Raw genomic sequence first — 22,557 nt, 5'->3', positions numbered from 1 at the left:
TGACCCATATATCAGTCAACCTATCCACAACCCAATCCAATGCTCTTTACTACATTTGTCAAATATGTATGTGAATTATGTCTAATTAATATTTTCTAAATGACTGCTGCCATTCTAGGTCCTGGCCTTTAGAAGCTTCAGAAACGGTACTGAATATGGTAGTCATCTTTCTAATACTATAACCAAAAACCTGAGATAATCAACTTGTAAAGAGAAAAGTTTTATTTTGGCTTATAGTTTTGGAGGTTTCAGTCCTTAAATGATTGGCCCCGTAGTTTTGGGACTATGGCAAGGTAGTACATCATGGAAAGAATATGTGTGGTGAAAACACAAAAATAAACAACATTCACTTCATGACCAGCAAGGAAAAACAGAAAGAAGGGCCTGGAGTCCACCAAACTCTTTCTTCAAGGGTCCCTCAGTGACCTAAAGACCTTCCAACTCACATAAATTACAACATTCTGACTAGCACCACCCTGGGGACTAAGCCTTCAACACCTGGGCCTTGACAGGTCATTCAAGATCCAAACTATAAAACCAAAGGACATAGCTACTGAGGTTTCTGCACAGTCTTTTCATGTAGAAGAAACTTTAAGCCAAAGTTCTAAATTGAGACTGCCACAACAATGACACAAAACCGAAGCATGGGTACTTTTATACATAAGAGGCTTGGTCTGGTAGCACCTACCTCTCCCTTCCCTTATATCATCAAGAAAGTAGAGATATGGTGGGAAACAAGTGCCCCACAGGGTCTGTGCAGCAGTCCTGAGAGTTGAGGCCAGACAAGGGAAGATGGTCAGGCAGCTAATTGGCCTTCATCCTACCTTCAGATCTTTACCTGCCAGCTACCAAGACCCTGCTAGGCCAGTATATTCCTTAGTTTTGGTTACTGCATCTCAAGGGAGTTGAAGTCTAAGTCCCACTAAATGTAGCTCTGCATAATATTATTTTTTTCTTCTTTGTGTCTAAAAAATTTAAATACACATTCTGAAAATCTAGTACTATAAAAACATGACCAAATGGGAAAAATTATGGGTATATACAATGATTTCAAGGTTTAAAATATGTGGTACCTTTTGAGTATCAGCAAATATTTCCCTATGTAAGAGTTAATAAAATAAATAGAGAATAAAAACTCTTTAACACAAACTCGAGAGTCCAGAAAACATCATAATGTTAAAAATTAATTTGTACAACTGGAATATTTCTTAAGGTTCTGACTGTCTTTCTTCTTACCTAATAGGAAATGACATTACCAAGTTTATGGTCATGGAAGAACCACTAACCCATAATCCTTAGCCACATTCATGAAGATGGAAGGACTGTATAAATGGGGACCAGAGGATAGGAAAATAGGTAAGTCTGAAGTTTTTAAAGAACTATAGTTCTCTGTGAACACCTAGAAATTTACTGTATTCTTTCATTCCATTAAACTCATTCTGAGACTTAGATTTCTCCCCACATGAATAGTTTAAGGTCAATCCCAAGTAATCATAGTGAGGGCCAATGGTTGGCAATTTTTATCATCCTGCACTAATGTGTAAAGTGAAGACTGCCTAGATCAAAAACAAACCTTAATTCAGTTACTACACAAACAAGGTCTATTTCCCCAAATTTAACTAAGCAGGTAGGTAAAATTAGAACTCAGAGTTTAAAAATAAATAAATAAATAAATAACCAAAAACCGTAGCAGAAAAAATATTTAAAAAATAGAAAACGCAATAATAAAAAATGGGGTGAGGTTAAGATCTACAGTAGGGTGCAAAAGGATGTTTATTGTTAACATTACTAGCTCATATCTTATATTACTATCAGATTTAAAATTTTAAGGAGACTGTATAAAGAAGTTTAAGGAAAAAGAGGGAAGAAAAAAAAAAAAAAAAAGAATGAGAATACCCATCCTCTGCTTGGACTAGTTATCAGGTGCGAGATAAGTACCAATCAGAGATTGAATTCTCAGTGTTCACTGCGCTGAGCCAGCCAATCCCAGGCGGCTGAGCCATCGCTGCTGGGACAGGTGTACCTACCGTTGGTGCTGGCCAGCTGCCGTTACCGTCTCCGAAGTATTTTTCCCTGTGAGGATGGAACAGGTGAAATACCTGTGGGTCACAATGATTAAAGTCCAGTGTGCTGGACTGAGCAGAGGTTACTAGACCATAGCACTGTTTCTCATACATTCTTGCTGTGGCGCCACCCTCTGAGAAAACTCGGCCCTGTTTCTTGCATTTGTAATCAACAAATATAATTAGCAGTTATCAGTTAATTCCTAGGATTATTCCAGCCTCTGCAATCATGGAAACTTCAAATGGGTTGGAAGCAGGGGGAGAAGAGGCTGAGAATAAGATAGCTGAGGAGCCCAAGAGGAACCAGATGGGTAAGAGAGTTGACAGTTTGTCCACCGGCTCAGAAATGCACTTTCTGTGATTATCCCCAGCCTCCTTTCCTGATTTTGCCTGGAACCTCAGCATTTGGGGTGGGGGCAGCGGAGGGTATTGCCCATTACAAGCACCTTGAAATGAAATGAAAGCAGTCTACATTAATAAAACAAATACTTTTTAAAAAAGGGGGAATACATCTCACTTTACCCCTGTCCCCCTTGGAAAAAAAAAAAAAAAAAAACAGCATTTCATTAAATTGCCTCAGGAGGAAACTCTGGTTTTGTCCTAGAATCTAGGTAGGAGAATGAATAGCATAATTTCACAAAATGACACCAAAAAGTGGAGCCAAGGCACTTTTGAGTTTGCTGCTGCTGAGGAGTTGTAACATCTTACCCTTTTGCATTTTCTAATATTTTATTTACTGGGCTGTGGACAGGAGAACATACTAAAGAGAGATTAGCTTGTGTTCCTCCAAAAGATAATGACATTTGTTTCCCTTATGTATAGTAAAAAAGAAAATGATAATCCTTTCAAGTTTGGCATGTGGAACCCTTGCTTTCCTTCTTTGGGGGATTTTAAGATTTCCTAAAAAATGTAAGTTAACAATTTCTGCTAAAAAATATCAATTGTATGATTATTGATCCAGTCTGAAACCAATGACTATATTTTTTCTTCCCTAATTTTAAATAGCTGAAATCAGAAACTGTTCTATAAGCCAGGATATTTAATTGCTTTTCAAATTTAGTCCCCTGCTCTACCTTCTAGAATAACCAGTCATTTGATAAATGTTTATAAAGCTTAGGTATAGCACTAGTTGCTCTCCTTTTTCTTCTGTTCTTTCCACCTCTCCTTCTCCTCCTATATTTGGGCTGGGGATTGAATCTCATGCCCTGTTCATGCTTAGAACACACTTGGCCATTGGGCTACACACTGAGCCCTTATCATTTTCTATTAAACTCATTCTGATCAGGCTTCCACTCCCCATCCACTTCCCCCCACCAAACTTGTCTTTCAAGTTTGCCAATAATTTCAGTATTGCTAAATCTAGTGGGCCACTGTCAGTCTTCATCTTATTGAACCTATCCAAGTCTTTGGCACTCCTCCTTCCTAAAAATAATGTCTTCATTTGGCTTACAAAATAACATATTCTCTGTATTTGCTTCCTACCAACTTTATTGTTCTTTATTCATTTCCTTAACTTGTTTTCTCTTTTCTTCCTGACCTTTTACCTTTGGAACGGCTCAGGGCTCAGTCCTTGAAGAGAATCCCCTCTTTTCCAACCCTTGTACCCTTGATGTTCTCAACTAGAACTTTACCACACAAATAACCCCAGTATACATCTCCAATCTGGGATTCTTGCCAAACTTTTTAAGTCCAACTGCCTACTTGGCTTTCATATAAATATCTAAAACTCAACATTGTCTAAGTTGAAATATTAATCTCTCTCTCTTCCATAACCTCCTCTATATGTGATCTTCCTCATCCCAGAAAATAGTAAATTTATCCTTCTAATTTTAAAACCCAAAACCCTTATAATCATTTTTAACTCTTTTTCTTCTCATGTTCCAAATATAATCAGCAAAATCTGCCTAGTCTTTCAAACTATAAACAGAGTCTGAGCAATTTTTGCTCAGCACCTAGCCATCATTTCTTTTCTAATGTTCTTCCCTCTTCCATCCTTGATCTCCTTGAGTAACACAGTCCAGTACAAAAATAATGCAAGTCATTACATGTACATATGTAATTTACAATTCTAGAAGCAACACTAAGAATGAAAAGGAAATTAGTAAAAGTCATTGAAATTATATTTTCTTTTAGCCTTATATAGCATTTCACCATGTAACAGTATAAACATTATTTATGAGACTTTTACCTTTTCTTTTTTTCTGAGTTTATTCAGTATAAATTTTATACTTGCAGGACATCTGAATTGGGACCAGACATATTTTAAGTACTCAATAACAACATGTGACTACAAGCTTCCATACTCGAAAATACAATTCTGGAGTCTGTTTTTGTTTTGTTGGTACCACGGATTGAATCTGGGGCATGTTTCCTCTGAGCCACTTCCACAGCCCTTTTTATTTTTTGTTTTGAGACAGGGTCTTGCTAAGTTTCTGAGGGCCTCCTTAAGTTGCTGAGGTTGGCTTTGAACTCAAAATCCTCCTGCCTCAGCCTCCTGAGTTGCTGGGATTATAGGCATGCACTACCACAACAGCTCTAGAGTTTGTTTTTAATAAATTTTTAAACATCCTAATTAGATATGTTCAAAACTCTGCAGTAGGTTTTCATTCACTTGGAGTAAAGACAAATTCCTTCAAAGGTTCTGTTGTGCTCTTATTGGATCCAGTCACCACCTTACTCCTCAAATACCATTTGCTTCTCTTCACTCAGTCCATAGGGACATGGATATTCTCACTATTTGGTGAACCAGCCAGGCACATTTACTTCAGTTATTGGTTTTAGAAAGATGATTTTCTTTTATATATGCATTTGCCTCGCTAGCCTACTCGCTTCAAGCCTTTACTGCTCATCACCTTCCCATTTAACCCTATCCTGACGTCTGCACTAAAATTGTAACTATTTCTACCAACAATCCTGATCCTCTTTTAGGACAATGCATATAATTCAGATATGTAAATTTTATAAAAGCAAGGATGTTTTAAAGTTATATTTGTCATTGTATTCTTAGAGCTACAAAAAGGGTCCATGGTATTGTGGATTCTCAAGTGGTATTTGTTGAATGTATAAATGAAAGATTGAATAAATTAGTGAATGAATGAGACAACTGCTCTCTGGTGATCCAGATTTTGGATCAAATACACATTTTTTATTAGTTGTCAATTTAAACTTGGCATTTAAAAATAATTTTTAATCGAATACTTTTAAATAATTTCAATGACCATAATATTTTCACTTGGCTTTCATGCCAGGTATCCAGAAGTAGGACCGCACTGCTAGTTGGTCCTTCCATTTGAGGGTCCTCCTATTCATAGTTTTTAGTATGAGCCATTCATTTTTTTTTTTCAGCTGTGTGTAAGGGAAGCTTTAAATCTTGTTTCTCTAAGTTATATCTTAAGTAACTTCATCTATCTATTACAGTAAAGAGTAAAAGTAAGCAGTAAAAATTTAATAAAATTTCAGCATATTTTTTCCTTCTAATGCATTTTGTTTAAGGACAAAAGACAAAGAAACAGCTTCAACTTCTGGAAAAATGCTGTCTTTGAAAGACAATTGAGTCTCAGTTAATTCACTGATAGAAAACAAGCTCTTTGAGGTTATAAATATAGAGGAACTTATTTACAGTGAAACTTGTTCCAGACAGCACAGTAATATTTAAGAAATGAAATGAATGAATAAGGGAAATACCAGTAATATGAAAAAGTGGGAGGGAAAGTTTCTGGATGTTGTTATTGCTGTAATAAGTTACACATAGATATTCGTTCTCCAGTGCAAATTTCTTTCATTCTCTGTTGTTGATGTTTAATTGTTCTCAGTACTCAACTCAAACATCAATCTGAGTTGATGTTTAAAGTTAAATCTTTCAAACAATGTGAAAGTAAAATATATTTTATCAGTCTGAAATATATAAGAATCTTTTATGCTGAAGGTCAGATTTTTTCCTCTTACACTTGTTTTTCATTTTTTTTTCCTTTATCATCCTGTTAATTTTAGTTGGAATTACAAAGATATTTAAAGATAAGTCATGCTCACTGGACTTAAATAAATGTCCACAAGGCTGGAACCGAATCCATAAATACTGCTTCTTGTTATCTGAATATGAAACTTCTTGGAGCAACAGCCAGGAAAGCTGCAAAATATATTACGCATCTCTGGCTAAGTTCAACTTCCCAAAGGAAATGGTTAGATATCTCCTTTGTAAGATTAATCTGATTGAATGTATTGAGTGGCTGTTTTATGGTAGGTGTATGGGTACAGTGTGATATGTTGGTCCGTAAAGCCAGCCAAAGATCTTTGCCCATTTGGAGGTTACATCCCAGTGGAAGACACAAGCAATGAAAAACAATGATGGCAAATATTTAAATTATATAGCATGCTGGAAGGTAGTAAGTTTTATGCAGAAATTATACAAATTAACAGGTATGATGAGTTAGCTAATTGGGTAGATTGAAGGCAAGGTCAGAGCTCATTGAGGCGATGATGGAGTCAATATGTAAAGCAGGTAACGAAGGTAGTTAAGGGAGTATCTGGTGGATAAGGTCTCCAGCAAAAGGAAACAGCTGGAGCACAGTTCTTCAGGTAGATGCATGCCCAGGTCATTCAAGGAACAGAGTGGTGACAGCCAGTCACCACTTCATTTTCCTGAAGAAGTCCATACAGCTAAAATGAGAAAGGGAATGAGAACGTGGATCAGTAGGGTCTTGTAAGTTATTGTAAAGACTTTGCTCACAGGAAAATATGGAGATATCAAATTACCAGTAAAAGTGTGATGTGCTCTGACTTCAATTTCACAAGAATTATTTTCTTTGCTGTGGTGAGACTGGCTACTGAATGACAAATACAAAAACAAGAGAATTATGTCATCAGGCAATTGCAGTAACCCTGGTAAGGATATGGAGAGAGTCTAGTGGACTCAGACAAAGACAATAGCATTTTATATAGTAAGAATAAGAAAAGTAGGAGATATACATTACATTCTGTATTCTGTAACAGGAAACTTTGATGCAAATGCTGAAGCCCCCTTCTACATATTGGATAGGACTGAACAAACTCAATGATAGTGAAACCTGGAAATGGGCAGATGGGAGTGTATACAAACAATGGTAAGCTTTAATAACATTTATTAATTGAGTTACACTTGATAAGAATTCTGAGTTCCTGGGCAGCTACCTCTATAGTTTCCTCCACAGCATTCCACAATAGGCCCTCAAAAAATAGATGCCAAAGAGAAACTCCAGACACATTTCTGGCCTTTAAAATACCAATGTTCACATCTGTGTGTTGAATTGTATTGAATTCAACACACAGATGTGAATATTGTATTGAATTGTACCCTACACGTGGGTCATAATGTCATTGTATCCTAAACTAGATGGAAGTCCAAGTAGTTTGATCCTTATCTCTTTAAACTTGAAACTTTGCCTTTTGCTTTTTTTTTTTTTTTTTGGAGGGGGGGGGGCAGCATTTAAATGTGTTTGCCTGTTTACTTTTATTTAAAATTCTAGAACTTTATATTCCTTATCCTGAAGAACCAATTATACCCTTAGATTCCATTTTTGTTTTGTAAACATTTAAACATTTCTCCAACCTCAGACTGGAAGGAGAAGGTGCTCTCCATAGAGGAACCAGTAGTTACCATTTACTGAACACCTACCTTGTGATAGGTACTTGTTCAGCAGCATACACGTAAAATGTCAGACATTATATTATATATAAGACACAAAGAAGTTATGAGAAGTTTTAGAGAAACTTCTTTGATCATTATATTTACATCAAATTTGGGGTAAAAATACACAATAACTTGAGAGCAATAATATAACCAATAATAATGTTTATAGCTTTGAGAAAATATAAAAAAGTGTGACATAAACTTTCTGATTAAAAAAATCTAATATTTATGACATTTTCCTGAAAAAAAAATGACAATTTAACCTGATGTTATATAGTATATATAGTCCTATTTTTTAAATGAAGAAATCAAATTTATTAGTTGGTAAAATTTGGTGTGTTACTTTGCTAGGATTACTGTAATAAATGCCACAGGCTAGGCTTTTTACTAATTTTTTTTTTTAATTTTTTATTGTGGGTTGTTCAAAACATTACAAATTTCTTGACATATAATATTCCACACTTTGATTCAAGTGGGTTATGAACTCCCACCTTCACCCCATACACAGATTGCAGAATCACATCAGTTACACATCCATTGATTTACAAATTGCCATACTAGTGTCTATTGTGCTCCATTGCCTTTCCCATCCTCCACCCTCCCCCCTCCCCACCTCTCCCCTCCCCTCCCCTCCTCTCTCTCTACCTCCTCCACTGTATAACCCTGAGGGTCTCCTTCCATTACCATGCAATTTTCCTTCTCTCTCCCTTTCCCTCCCACCTCTCATCCCTGTTAAATGTTAATCTTCTTCTCCTGTTCTTCGTCCCTACACTGTTCTTAGTTACTCTCCTTATATCAAAGAAGACATTTGGCATTTGTTTTTTAGGGATTGGCTAGCTTCACTTAGAATAATCTGCTCTAATGCCATCCATTTCCCTGTAAATTCTATGATTTTGTCATTTTTTAATGCAGAGTAATACTCCATTGTGTATAAATGCCACATTTTTTTTATCCATTCGTCTATTGAAGGGCATCTAGGTTGGTTCCACAGTCTTGCTATTGTGAACTGTGCTGCTATGAACATCGATGTAGCAGTGTCCCTGTAGCATGCTCTTTTTAGGTCTTTAGGGAATAGACCGAGAAGGGGAATAGCTGGGTCAAATGGTGGCTCCATTCCCAGCTTTCCAAGAAATCTCCATACTGCTTTCCAAATTGACTGCACCAATCTGCAGTCCCACCAGCAATGTACAAGTGTACCCTTTTCCCCACATCCTCGCCAGCACTTGTTGTTGTTTGACTTCCTAATGGCTGCCAATCTTACTGGAGTGAGATGGTATCTTAGGGTGGTTTTGATTTGCATTTCTCTGACAGCTAGAGATGTTGAGCATTTTTTCATGTACTTGTTGATTGACTGTATGTCCTCCTCTGAGAAGTGTCTGTTCAGGTCCTTGGCCCATTTGTTGATTGGGTTGTTTGTTCTCTTATTGTCTAATTTTTTGAGTTCTTTGTATACTCTGGATATTAGGGCTCTATCTGAAGTGTGAGGAGTAAAGATTTGTTCCCAGGGTGTAGGCTCCCTATTTACCTCTCTTATTGTTTCTTTTGCTGAGAAAAAACTTTTTAGTTTGAGTAAGTCCCATTTGTTGATTCTAGTTATTAACTTTTGTGCTATGGGTGTCCTATTGAGGAATTTGGAGCCCAACCCCACCGACTGTAGATCGTAGCCAACTTTTTCTTCTATCATACGGCGCGTCTCTGATTTGATATCAAGCTCCTTGATCCATTTTGAATTCACTTTTGTGCATGGCGAGAGAAAGGGATTCAGTTTCATTTTGTTGCATATGGATTTCCAGTTTTCCCAGCACCATTTGTTGAAGATGGTATCCTTCCTCCATTGCATGCTTTTAGCCCCTTTATCAAATATAAGATAGTTGTAGTTTTGTGGATTGGTTTCTGTGTCCTCTATTCTGTACCATTGGTCCACCGGCCTGTTTTGGTACCAGTACTATGCTGTTTTTGTTACTATTGCTCTGTAGTATAGTTTGAAGTCTGGTATCGCTATACCGCCTGATTCACACTTCCTGCTTAGCATTGTTTTTGCTATTCTGGGTCTTTTATTTTTCCATATGAATTTCATGATTGCTTTCTCTATTTCTACAAGAAATGCCGTTGGGATTTTGATTGGCATTGCATTAAACCTATAGAGAACTTTTGGTAATATCGCCATTTTGATGATGTTAGTTCTGCCTATCCATGAACAGGGTATATTTTTCCATCTTCTAAGATCTTCTTCTATTTCTCTCTTTAGGGTTCTGTAGTTTTCATTGTATAAGTCTTTCACCTCTTTTGTTAGGTTGATTCCCAAGTATTTTATTTTTTTTGAAGATATTTTGAATGGAGTGGTTGTCCTCATTTCCATTTCAGAGGATTTGTCGCTGATATACAGGAATGCCTTTGATTTATGCGTGTTGATTTTATATCCTGCCACTTTGCTGAATTCATTTATTAGCTCTAATAGTTTCTTTGTAGAGCCTTTTGGGTCTGCTAGGTATAGAATCATATCATCTGCAAATAGTGATAATTTAAGTTCTTCTTTTCCTATTTTTATGCCTTTAATTTCTTTCGTCTGTCTAATTGCTCTGGCCAGTGTTTCGAGAACTATGTTGAACAGAAGTGGAGAGAGAGGGCATCCCTGTCTAGTTCCAGATTTTAGAGGGAATGCCTTCAGTTTTTCTCCATTCAGAATGATGCTAGCCTGAGGCTTAGCATAGATTGCTTTTACAATATTGAGGTATGTTCCTGTTATCCCTAGTTTTTCTAGAGTTTTGAACATAAAGGGATGCTGTACTTTGTCAAATGCTTTTTCCGCATCTATCGAGATGATCATATGGTTCTTATTTTTAAGTCTATTGATGTGGTGAATAACATTTATTGATTTCCGTATATTGAACCAGCCTTGCATCCCTGGGATGAATCCTACTTGATCATGGTGTACAATTTTTTGATATGTTTTTGTATCCGATTCGCCAGAATTTTATTGAGGATTTTTGCATCTAGGTTCATTAGAGATATTGGTCTGTAGTTTTCTTTCTTTGAAGTGTCTTTGTCTGGTTTAGGTATCAGGGTGATGTTGGCCTCATAGAATGAATTTGGAAGTTCTCCCTCCTTTTCTATTTCCTGAAGTAGCTTGAAAAGTATTGGTATTAGTTCTTCTTTAAAGGTTTTGTAAAATTCTGCTGTATACCCATCTGGACCTGGGCTTTTCTTAGTTGGTAGTCTTTTTATGGTTTCTTCTATTTCCTCAATTGATATTGGTCTGTTTAGGTTTTCTATATCCTCCTGACTCAATCTGGGCAGATCATATGACTTAAGAAATTTATCTATGCCTTCACTATCTTCTAATTTGTTGGAGTATAAGGATTCAAAATAGTTTTTGATTATCTTCTGTATTTCTGAAGTGTCTGTTGTGATATTGCCTTTTTCATCCTGTATGCTAGTAATTTGAGTTCTCTCTCTTCTTCTCTTCGCTAGCATCGCTAAGGGTCTGTCGATTTTGTTTATTTTTTCAAAGAACCAACTTTTAGTTTTGTCAATTTTTTCAATTGTTTCTTTTGTTTCGATTTCATTAATTTCAGCTCTGATTTTAATTATTTCTTGCCTTCTACTTCTTTTGCTGTTGTTTTGCTCTTCTTTTTCAAGGATTTTGAGATGAAGTATGAGATCATTTATTTGTTGGTTTTTTCTTTTTTTAAGGAATGAACTCCAAGCAATGAATTTTCCTCTTAGAACTGCTTTCAATGTGTCCCATAGATTCCGATATGTTGTGTCTGTGTTTTCATTTATCTCTAAGAATTTTTTAATTTCCTTCTTGATATCTTCTATAACCCATTGATCATTCAGTAACCTATTGTTCATTCTCCAAGTGATGTATGCTTTTTCCTTCCTTCTTTTATCATTGATTTTCAGTTTCATTCCATTATGATCAGATAAGATGCATGGTATTATCTCTACTCCTTTATATTGTCTAAGAGTTGCCCTGTGACATAATATATGATCTATTTTTGAGAAGGATCCATGTGCTGCTGAGAAAAAAGTGTAACTGCTTGATGTTGGGTGGTATATTCTATATATGTCAATTAGGTCTAGGTTATTAATAGTGTTATTGAGTTCTATAGTTTCCTTATTCAACTTTTGTTTGGAAGATCTGTCCAGTGGCGAGAGAGGTGTGTTGAAGTCTCCCATGATTATGGTATGGTGATCTATTAGACTCTTGAACTTGAGAAGAGTTTGTTTGACGAACATAGCTGCACCATTGTTTGGGGCATAAATATTTATGATTGTTATGTCTTGTTGGTGTATGGTTCCCTTAAGCAGTATGTAGTGTCCCTCTTTATCTCTTTTGATTAACTTTGGCTTGAAATCTATTTTATTTGATATGAGTATGGACACTCCTGCTTGTTTCCGAAGTCCATATGAGTGATATGATTTTTCCCAACCTTTCACCTTCAGCCTATGTATGTCTTTTCCTATCAAATGCGTCTCCTGTAGGCAGCATATTGTTGGGTCTTGTTTTGTGATCCATTCTACTAGCCTGTGTCTCTTAATTGGTGAGTTTAAGCCATTAACATTTAGGGTTATTATTGAGATATGGGTTGTTCTTCCAGCCATATTTGTTTATTTCTGTTACTAAACATGTTTTGTTTTCCTCTTTGATTATTCCCCCCCCTTTACTGTCCTACCTCCCACTGTTGGTTTTCATTGTTATTTTCCATTTCCTCTTCCTGTAATGCTTTGGCGAGGATGTTTTGAAGAGATGGTTTTCTAGCTGCGAATTCTTTAAACTTTTGTTTATCGTGGAAGGTTTTAATTTCATCCTCCATCCTGAAGCTTAATTTCGCTGGATACACAATTCTTGGTTGGAACCCATTTTCTTTCAGTGTTTGAAATATGTTATTCCAGGATCTTCTAGCTTTCAGAGTCTGTGTTGACAGATCAGCTGTTATCCTGATTGGCTTACCCCTAAATGTAATCTGCTTCCTTTCTCTTGTAGCTTTTAAAATTCTCTCCTTATTCTGTATGTTGGGCATCTTCATTATAATGTGTCTAGGTGTGGATCTCTTATGATTTTGCACATTCGGCGTCCTGTAGGCTTCTAGGATTTGGGGTTCTGTCTCATTCTTCAAGTCTGGGAAGTTTTCTTGTATTATTTCATTGAATAGACTTCTCATTCCTTTGGTTTGGAGCTCTGTACCTTCCTGTATCCCAATGACTCTTAAGTTTGGTCTCTTAATGTTATCCCATATTTCTTGGATGTTCTGCTCATGGTTTCTTAACAGTCTTGCTGAGCTGTCTATGTTCTTTTCCAGTTGAAATACTTTGTCTTCATTGTCTGATGTTCTATCTTCTAAGTGTTCTACTCTGCTGGTAGTATTCTCCATTGAGTTTTTAAGTTGGTTTATTGCTTCCTGCATTTCTAGGATTTCTGTTTGTTTGTTTTTTATAACCTCTATCTCCCTGTATAGTTGATCCTTTGCTTCCTGGCTTTGTTTGCGTAATTCGTTGTCGAAGTGATCTTTCATTGTCTGATTTTGCTGTTTAATGTCTTCCTTGATACTCCAGATCATCTGAAGCATGTATATCCTGAATTCTTTATCTGACATTCCATCTGCTGCAGCTGTTACCTCTTCTAAAGTTGCGTTGACCTGCATTGCTTGTGGTCCTTTCTTTCCTTGTCTTTTCATACTGCTTGCGTATCTTTCCTGCAGGTGTGGGCGGCGGCTCTGCTCTCTCCTTATTCCAATTGGGGTGTCGTGGCTACCACGCCGGCAGGTCACTGGGCCTGTTCTGGGAGCTGGCGGCGGCTCTGTTCTGCCCCTACTCCAATTGGGGTGACGAGTGTACCACGCCAGCAGGCCACCAGGCCTGATCCGCCGGTCGGTTGCAGGTTTGCCTACCCTGCAGGCATGGGAGGCGGCTCTACTCTGCCCCTACTGCAAATGGGGTGACGTGTCTGTCATACCGGCAGGCCACTGGGCCTGTCCCGCTGGTCGGTCGCAGATCTGCCCATCTTTCGGGCACGGGTGGAGGCTCTGCTCTGCCCCTACTCCAATTAGGGTGTCGTGGCTACCCCGCCTGCAGGACGCTGGGCCTGTTCCTGGCACGGGCGGCGACTCTGCTCTGCCACTACTCCAATTAGGGTGGTGTTTGTACCACGCCGGCAGGCTCCTGGGCCTGATCCGCCGGTCTGTTGTAGGTCTGCCTACCTTGGAGGCGCGGGCGGCGGATCTGCCCTGCCCCTCCTACCACGCCTGCGGACCCCTTGGCCTGATCTGCAGGTTGATCACTGGTCTGCTCACCCTGCGGGCACGGGTGGCGGTTCCGCTCCGCCCCCACTCCAATTGGGGTCACGTGACCACCACACTGGCAGGGCCTGATCCGGGCGTGGGAGAAGGATCTGCTCTGCCCCTACTCCAGTTGGGGTGACATGTGTACCACACTGGCAGGCCACTGGGCCTGACCCGCCAGGCTGACACAGGTCTGTTTACCTTGCAAGCGCGAACCGCGGCTCTGCCCTGCCCCTCCTACCACGCCCATGTACCACTGGGTCGCGGGTCTGCCCACCTTGCGGTTGCGGGTGGCGGCTCCGCTCCGCCCCCTCTCCAATTGGGGTCACGCGGTCACCACGCTGGCGAGCCGCTGGGCCTGCTCCGGGCGCTGGCGGCGGCCCGGCTCCTTCCCTCTGGCTCGACGACAAATTGAGGAGACTCCGGTCACTGTGCCTCACCCCCCCTACCAGGAGACCAACTGCTTATGTCACCACTGGTATTGATGAAGTTCCCTCCTCCGTCGCTTTCTGTAGACATCAGATCTCTGCCATGTTGGTATCCTATGCGAATGGCAGCATTTCGTTCCCCTTGCCGGGCAACCAAAGCACCGGGTGAGTCCTGACCGGCCCTCAGCAGGACCCGGACTGAGAAGCAGTTTCCGCGGGCTCCTAGCCCCGGGCCAGGGAAGTTCCGGGAGCCGGAACTCGGCCACTCCGTGCTCGGTGTAAGCTCCTATAAATGTAAGCTCCAAGAAGCAGTCCCCGCGGGCTCAGTTCCGGGAGCCGGAACTCGGCCGCCCCGCGCTCGGTATTCACTCTGATAAGATCAGGTTCTAAGAAGCACCCAGGCGCTGAGCCCTAGCAATCTGTCTGCAAGCCGCAGGCGAATTGCAGCCTGAAATTACCTGTTCTATGGCTGAATGAGCTGCGGTCAGTCGAAAACAGGGGTGGTGACGTCAGTTTACCAACATGGTGGCTGCTGGCCTCCTCTGTGGTCTGACCGGTGTGGAGAACCGAGATGGACCGCTTCCTTCCCCCGTCTCGAACCCAGAATTCAGCCCTGAGTACGGTGCTTGCGCGGCTGGCAGAAACTGCAGCGCTGTAACCCTGCATCTCTATCCCAGCGCACGCTGCAGATTCTAGCTGCGGGGCGATTTGCTGAATAAGCAGTGTTACCCTCCGTGCGACAAACCTCTCGCGTTTGAGTCCCCGTAGCTGATCCTCGTGCGATGGAAATCCTTCCTCCAGGTTCCGGAGCACCCCACTATTGCTGGAAATTCCTAACAAGATATCCTTATCCGTCCTGACTTGTCATACTCCCACCCAGTGAAGCAGCACACGGGGGCAATGCACTCCCCTTGCCGCCATCTTCCTAATTTTGGATGCTAAAAGTCCACAAGAAGTTGTGGGAAATGTTGGTTTTCTGGGGCTTCTCATCTTGACTTTCATAAGGTGGCCTTCTCACTGGGTGTCTTTCACAGATTACCCTCTGTGTACACTCAAGTCTGTGTCAAAATTATATTATTTTATGAGATCATCAGACATACTGCCATATTTGGCCCACCCAAAATATCTCATTTTAAGTTATTTATCCCTTTAAAAACCTTATCACAAAATAAGGTTACCTTATCTAGGTACTGGAGGTTTGGGCTTCAATATATGAAATTTGGAGTTGGGGAAGAAATATAATTCAGCCATAACAAGGTGGCCAGCATCCTGACAGGGTCGGTTTCTGCTCAGAAGATGTGGGCCGCATGGCAAATAAAAATTCTAAAATAATCAGTAAGAAATAAATACAGATCTAGAAACTAGATATGGAAAGAGGGGTGTCTGATGGGACTTCCGGTCCTGATAGGAGCTGGAACCCAAACAACTGAAGAAAAGGCTCTGATTATTTAAGGGAGAGTACATCAATGCAGCTCTAAGGTTTCAAAGTGGGAGGAGTCTAGTTTGGTGTTTGTTTCTTGGTGTGGCAGGGGTCTTGTAGTGAAGAGGATGGTTGACATTTTGGTAAGCCACACCCATCCCCTGGAGGCTGTGCTAGAACTTGAGCCTTAAGGTAGGCAGGACACCACCTGAACCAAGCATTCTCAAACCATTAGGTTCCCACTGGGAGTTCCTGATACCTAATGGCTCCAACATCACTTTGGTCCACACATGGTTCATAGATAGCTCCCTGCATCAGCCCATAGTATTTTGGTAAGTTCTCAGATGGCACTAGGGAACACATAGGAAGGGCTACACAGCTGATGCTCTGCATCTGCGGTTTCCGGTTTCCACATCCATTGATTCAGCCAAAAAAAAAAAAAAAAAAAAGACCAAAAAATACTAGACAAAAAATTTTGTGTAGTATGAAGCATGAACAGACATGATTTTTGGTCATTATTCCACAAAACAATACATTACAATAACTATTTACATGGCATTTATACCATATTAGATAGTATAACTGATATAAAGCTGATTTAAAGTCTGGGAAGATACACCTAGGTTATAGACAAATACTGCACCACTTTATATAATTAACTTGAATATCTATGGATTTTGGAATTCACCATACTGGAGGTCCACAGCTTAGAGAAAACTTTTTTAAAAATACATTATGAACTTTTAAAATATTTATGAGGCTATGGAGGGATGGATATACACATATTTTAGATCTAGGCACCAGTGCTAATTATAACCAGAAATTAAAGGGAGAAATCATAATTCACCATTCTATTATTTTAATTGTGAAGTTTAATATGTGTTTCTATGTGATCTAAAAATATGAATTTAGAAAACCCTCTGTAGATATTTTGCAATTGCTTTCACATCATACTGCATCAAATGAAGAATACCTGTTTCACTGTGATGATGGTTGCAGAGTGGCCAAGTGAGCCTCTGTTTTAGCATTGGATATACTATGGAAGTTTGTTCAGTGACATGTCAGTTACACTCTGCCTCTGCATCATCTCCAGATGGCTAGATTGACTTATTAGTATTCTAAAGCATAAGGGGAAGAATTCAGGCTCTCGTAAAATGATGTACAGTGTTTTCTATGTTATTGACAACTTGAGGTACTTGCACTGTGTTGTTATGGAAGTGAAGTTAACAGTGTGGTTTTTTACCATCATCAGAGCCCTGAGGTAGTATCTGGAGACTGATATGAGGAAATAAACTGCTTGTTCAACTTCCTCTATTCCTTCTGTAATGCACATTTGGAAACATGGTTACCAAAGTTTATATTCTGTGTTTGAGGCTGTGCTTGGTTATCTTTCTTAAGGTCCCATAAATAAAAATTTCTTTGTTTTGTTGCAGGTACAAAATTGAAGATAATGGTAATTGTGTCTACATAGATAAGAGAGTCATGAATAGTGCCAAATGTGAAAAAAACAAAAAATATATTTGCAGCAAAAAAAGCTTCTGTCTTTAGAGTTCTTCCATATGGAAAATAAGAAAAACTATCATTTTTATGCATTATGAACTCATATAGATACATTTTATTTCCCACTAAACATATGTTTTAAGATGATTGATGAAAATTTAAATAAAAATTAATTTTGTCTAAATAACTGTTAAGAAGTCTAGAAATTAAGTTGAGTTTTAATGTGATGTGGGTTAGACCAACACAGTTGGTGCTCTGGACTACGGGTATAATGGTGGTCTTGGTTGGCACTGACCCATTAGCAAAGCCTTAATGGAACAGATTGGAAAGTAAAGGGAAGGGAGTGAAAGATGGCTCTGCTTGCCTGAAATCCAGTTAAATCTGCCTAAAAGAAATAACATAGATGCAGCACTAGGCAAACATTAACAAAGTTTCACTCTGCCTTAATACTACCTACCTTATTTAAGATTTTCAAAGAAGGCCCATGTGAGAAATATCCCAAGATTGAAAAGGGACTTTGTATTGCCATCAGAGACCAGATACCCTGGAAATAAAGTTCATGGCTGAACCATGGACAACTCCTTGTAATTCTCTGGACCCTTAATCAAATTACTGAACTGAAGAATCACATTAACTGAATTTGTGCTGCTGTTTCTAAGAATAGTGAGGGAGTCAGGGTTTGTGATTTTTGAGTCAGCAAGAGGAACATGAGCAGAGATGAAGATGAATGTGAGTAAAGAAGACCTCCTGACATGAGTGAACCATGGAGTTTTCTCTGGATTCTTAGAAGCTCTAGTATTTAAATTCCAGGTAATACGTAAGCTGGTGTTTGAGCAATGGAGAGTAAGGGTTAGCCTCTGGCCATTGTTAAAAATCTCTGTTATCCTTTAATCTTTTGTTTTAACCTAACTTTCTTTTCCTCCTTTTTTTTTGTTTACTAACATAATGAGAGATGCTCTTTTGAATATTACCTTATACCATAAACTATGCTAAATATTTTACCCCTCAATGGTGAATATTTTATATCAACTATTCTTAAATAAACAAGCAAATTAAACCTTATCTAAATAAGATTATATTAAATGATGGAATCACATTTGAAATTTAGTTCTCATGCACATTATAGATTTCTAATTAATATAGAAAAGAGGATAGAAAAAATAGAAGTTATGTTTAGCATCATCAAAAGCAAGTCTTGTCAGCATCTTTTCATTCTCTGTACCGACTAGGATTTAGTAGTGTCTAAAATGTGTTAGTAGGCTAGATACAGGCTTTGTTGAAATATAATTTTCACAAACATCATAAATCCTTATGTGGAAAATTACAAAGAATCTACAAAATAGATAATAGAACTAAGGAATGACATTTTGGCCAAGTTTCAAGATGCAAAATCAGTACACAAAAATCAACTACATTTCTATTTCCTGTAATAACTGAAAAGTAAAACTGTCATTTGCACTGAAATAAAAATAGAAAATATTCAGAAATATAATTAACAATGTATGTGCAAAACTTACTACAAACTACAAAACATTGTTCAGTACAAATTGGTTGTGGTCCAAATAAATGAAAGAAAAACCCTGCTTGTGGTGGAGACTGAATGTCACTAAAATGTCAATTTTTACCAAATTGAGCTATAAATTCAAAGCATCCTGAAAAAATATCTTGGCAGGCTTTTTTTTTTAACATCGTTTAAAGCTTATAAAATAGGAAAATGCCTTAGGATAATAAAAATAAAATATCTTGAAAAAGGTTTTAAAAAGTTCCTGCTTTCAAGTTTTAACATAAATCTTTATAACAAGATCATGTGGCATTGACATAGGAACTGAAAAGGTATTAATGAAACCCACATAGAGCCAAGAAATGGGCCTCAGATTCCTCAACAAATGATTGAGTGAATGAAATAGCCTTTTTGGCATATAGTCTTGAAATAATTTTATGTTCATATTTTTAAAAAATTAACATTGTTATTTATCTCATATCATGTGTAGAACATTTCTCAAGTTGAATCAAAAAATCTAAATGGAAGAGCTGAAACTTTAAAATTTCTCAGAAAACAAAAAACAACAAAGGGGAAAGTCTTTCTGCCTTGAGATAGGTAAAGATTAGATGGAGAAGTCCTCAAATTTCAAACTTCAAAAATTAAAGCAGTGAGAAATGAAGAGTGAAGCCATGGGTTGGGAAAGAACCTTTGTAAAACATGTATAGAATGGGTAACTCATATCCACAATTCCTGAAGAACTCTTGCAACTGAATATTAGTCAACCTTACTAAAAATGGATAAGTATTGAATGAGCATGTCACCAAAGAAGATATCTGAATGATAAATACATTAAAAATATGCACAACATGATTAATAATTAGAGGATATAAACTAAAAGAAGCCCAAAAGTGAAAAAAACATTTGTTAAAATATCTAAAATTAAGAGATTGACAAGAACAAACGTTGGTGAAGGTGTGCAACATTTGGAATCTTACACATTGTTAAAGAACTGAAAATTATGTACCTATTCTGGAAAACAGTTTGGCAGATTTTATAAAGCAAACACCATATGACACAGTGATTGTATAAATGAATTTATCCAAAAGAAAGTATACTCTGACAAAATAATATGAAATGTGCATAGCAGCTTCTTATGTGATAGTCAAATACTAGAAATAAGAAATATTTCACTATGTCAGATATAAACATACAATGGGAATACCATTAAAAATTAAAAAGGGATTAACTACTTACATGTACAATTATTTCTGTAAATCTTAAAAGCATTATCATACATGAAATAAACCAGAGATAGACACCACACACTCTCTAATTCATTTAGGTGAAATTCTAGGATAGGTCAAACTATTGACATAAAGCCAGGGATCAAAGTCAGGTAGGAAAATGAATGTAAAAGGAAATAAGAAAATTTGAGAAGTGATGCAAATGTTTTAAATGACAGGTCTGTGGTGTTTACATGATTCACTTTGTGATATTCTTGTTATGAATGAGTCAATATTTTTCTGTTTGCTTCCCTAAGCTAGCAAGTCTGCCTACCTTTATCTGAAATTAATCTCAGTATTTTTTCCTGGACTGGGAAAGTGCTTTGATTAGTTAATTGTCCTATTTAACATAAAAGGTTGCTCAATGCTGTGCTAAGTGAGGCACATAAGTAACTTTCTAGTCCACTCCTCTTGATCTGAGCCAATTAACACATTTGCCGTGATTAGACCAGAGCTACAAGGTGATGGGTATAAAAGCTGGACACAGAACAAGTAAGTTTTGGGGGGTGATAAGAAAGAAGTAGAGAAAGGAAAAACCAGAATCCAAGGCAGTTTATAAGTGTTGAAGCCTTTACTTAAGTGGAAGTCTTTTGTAAGTTGGGGAAGACTTATGAGTGCACAAGTGTAAAAAGTTATTTGGGACAAATTTTATGGTATGGGTGTTATATTGCAATAAAGATGTTTTCAAAAGGTACTTTTATAGGTTAAAAAGGTTAATGACCATAATTTCATGCAGAATAGAACACAAATTCCCCATCTTGGATTTAGTCAATTTCTGGTTGAATTAAACAAATGTATTCCTAAATTATCTCAATTCTAGTAATGTCTTCAGCTGTTGCCCCAACAACAGTTTTATTGTTTGTTTGTTTATTTATTTGTTTGTTGTTGTGCTGGGGATTGAACTCTGGGACTTTTTATCACTGGATATGTCCCCAACCTTTCTGACTGGACTTCATAGTGTAATTTTTCTATTTCTTCTTTGGCTGCAATTAGTGGGTTTTGACATAGTGTATACTGTGTCAGAGCCCAAGGGTCCCACTTTTACTGAAGTTCTTACTAGAGTGGTGTTCCTCTAATAGATCAGGCAGTTCCATTGTAGATAGCAGAGTATGTAGAATGTATCCTCTGTGGCTACTCTTCCATTCTTATCATTAATGTGTGGTCTGAAAGGGCAAAGAGTAACAAATACCAAGTTCCCTAGTAGATGATGTATTTACAATCTTTTTGTTGCTTTTTTACTGTTACTGTAGAGGTGAATTTTTAGAACAGGTCTTCAGCCTTCCTCCCTTGACCCCTACCAATGTTTACATGTGGCCAGGTTATTTGCTGGTCTTTTATCTCCCCCGTTCTTTAAGCACAGACAACAACAAATGCCTGTTGAATAGGACAAATCAAGAGCTGGGATGGAGGGAAGCCCTCTTGTGTTTTTAGCAGCTGTCACCACCTACTCCCTTTTTCTTCCAGGTCAGGGGGTGTGTCCATAAGAAAGGAGGAAGGATCCTGCCTGTGGTTCCCTCGCATGGCCTTTAGTTTTTCGCGAAGTCTCTGTCCCCCGAATTGCTTCTTTAGGAAATCATTTAATCTTTGGCCTCATTATTCTCACATCCTTTTCCTAACTAGTTTCCTGCACTTCTGGAGACCGAAAAAAGACCGCAGAGAGGTGGTGTTGGCCGTGGGGGTGGAGAAACCAGCAAAGCTTCCCTCCCAGGGGCTCTCCTGGAGAAGAGAAAGCAACTGCTTTCTTAAGTCGACTACCTAAATCAAGTGTTTTGATTCCAAGCCCAGAGTGTCAGTGCTCTTTCACTTCCCAACTCCATAAGAACAGTGGGCGACCAAGAGCTCTGGAGAAACGCCTGCAGGAGGAGGCTCAGCTCTACCAGGAGGAAGGGGACCAGCATGACTGGCAGGCGAAGTACTGTGATGCAGCTGGAGCTCTGCTTCAGCTGCGGGGTCTGGATCCAAGTCTTCACTTCGGGATACCTTATCTAGGACCTCAAGGCCCGGCTCTCAAACCTGAACGAGAAAACATCCTGCACAGGACCCAGACAGACTGCTACAACAATCTAGTTACCTGTCTTCTTCAGATGGAGCTAGTGCACTACCAACGAGTGACAGTACAGTCAGAAAGTTTCAGAGTTTTCCATCAGGTGCTTTTAAGACACCAAGTGTCTTTAAAGGACAGCCTGATAATGAGAAGGCCTTGTATCAGGCTGGGGTAGCTCTCTTTCATCTGCAGGACTATGACCAGGCTCAGCACTACCTACTGGCTGCTGTCAAATAGGCAGCCTAAAGATGCCAATGTCCGGAGGTACCTTCAGCTAATGCAGTCAGAACTCAGAAGCTACCATAGGAAAGAGAAGCAGCTGTACCTTGACATGTTTGGTTAACAAAGAAGAATGGTTCTTCTCCACTTGCACTTAGGTGAACCATT

At 38.6% G+C, this 22,557-nt stretch overlaps 1 pseudogene; it reads left to right on the top strand.

Moving 5' to 3' along the window:
• The first annotated feature begins 2,292 nt into the window (after positions 1-2,292).
• Positions 2,293-22,513, top strand: LOC114082741 (tetratricopeptide repeat protein 9C pseudogene; annotated as a pseudogene).
• The last annotated feature ends 44 nt before the right edge of the window (positions 22,514-22,557 follow it).

This window comes from Marmota flaviventris, chromosome 3, assembly GCF_047511675.1.
Source record: "Marmota flaviventris isolate mMarFla1 chromosome 3, mMarFla1.hap1, whole genome shotgun sequence".
Taxonomy (NCBI): Eukaryota; Metazoa; Chordata; class Mammalia; order Rodentia; family Sciuridae; genus Marmota; species Marmota flaviventris.
This window is presented reverse-complemented; position numbering and strand designations above follow the sequence as displayed.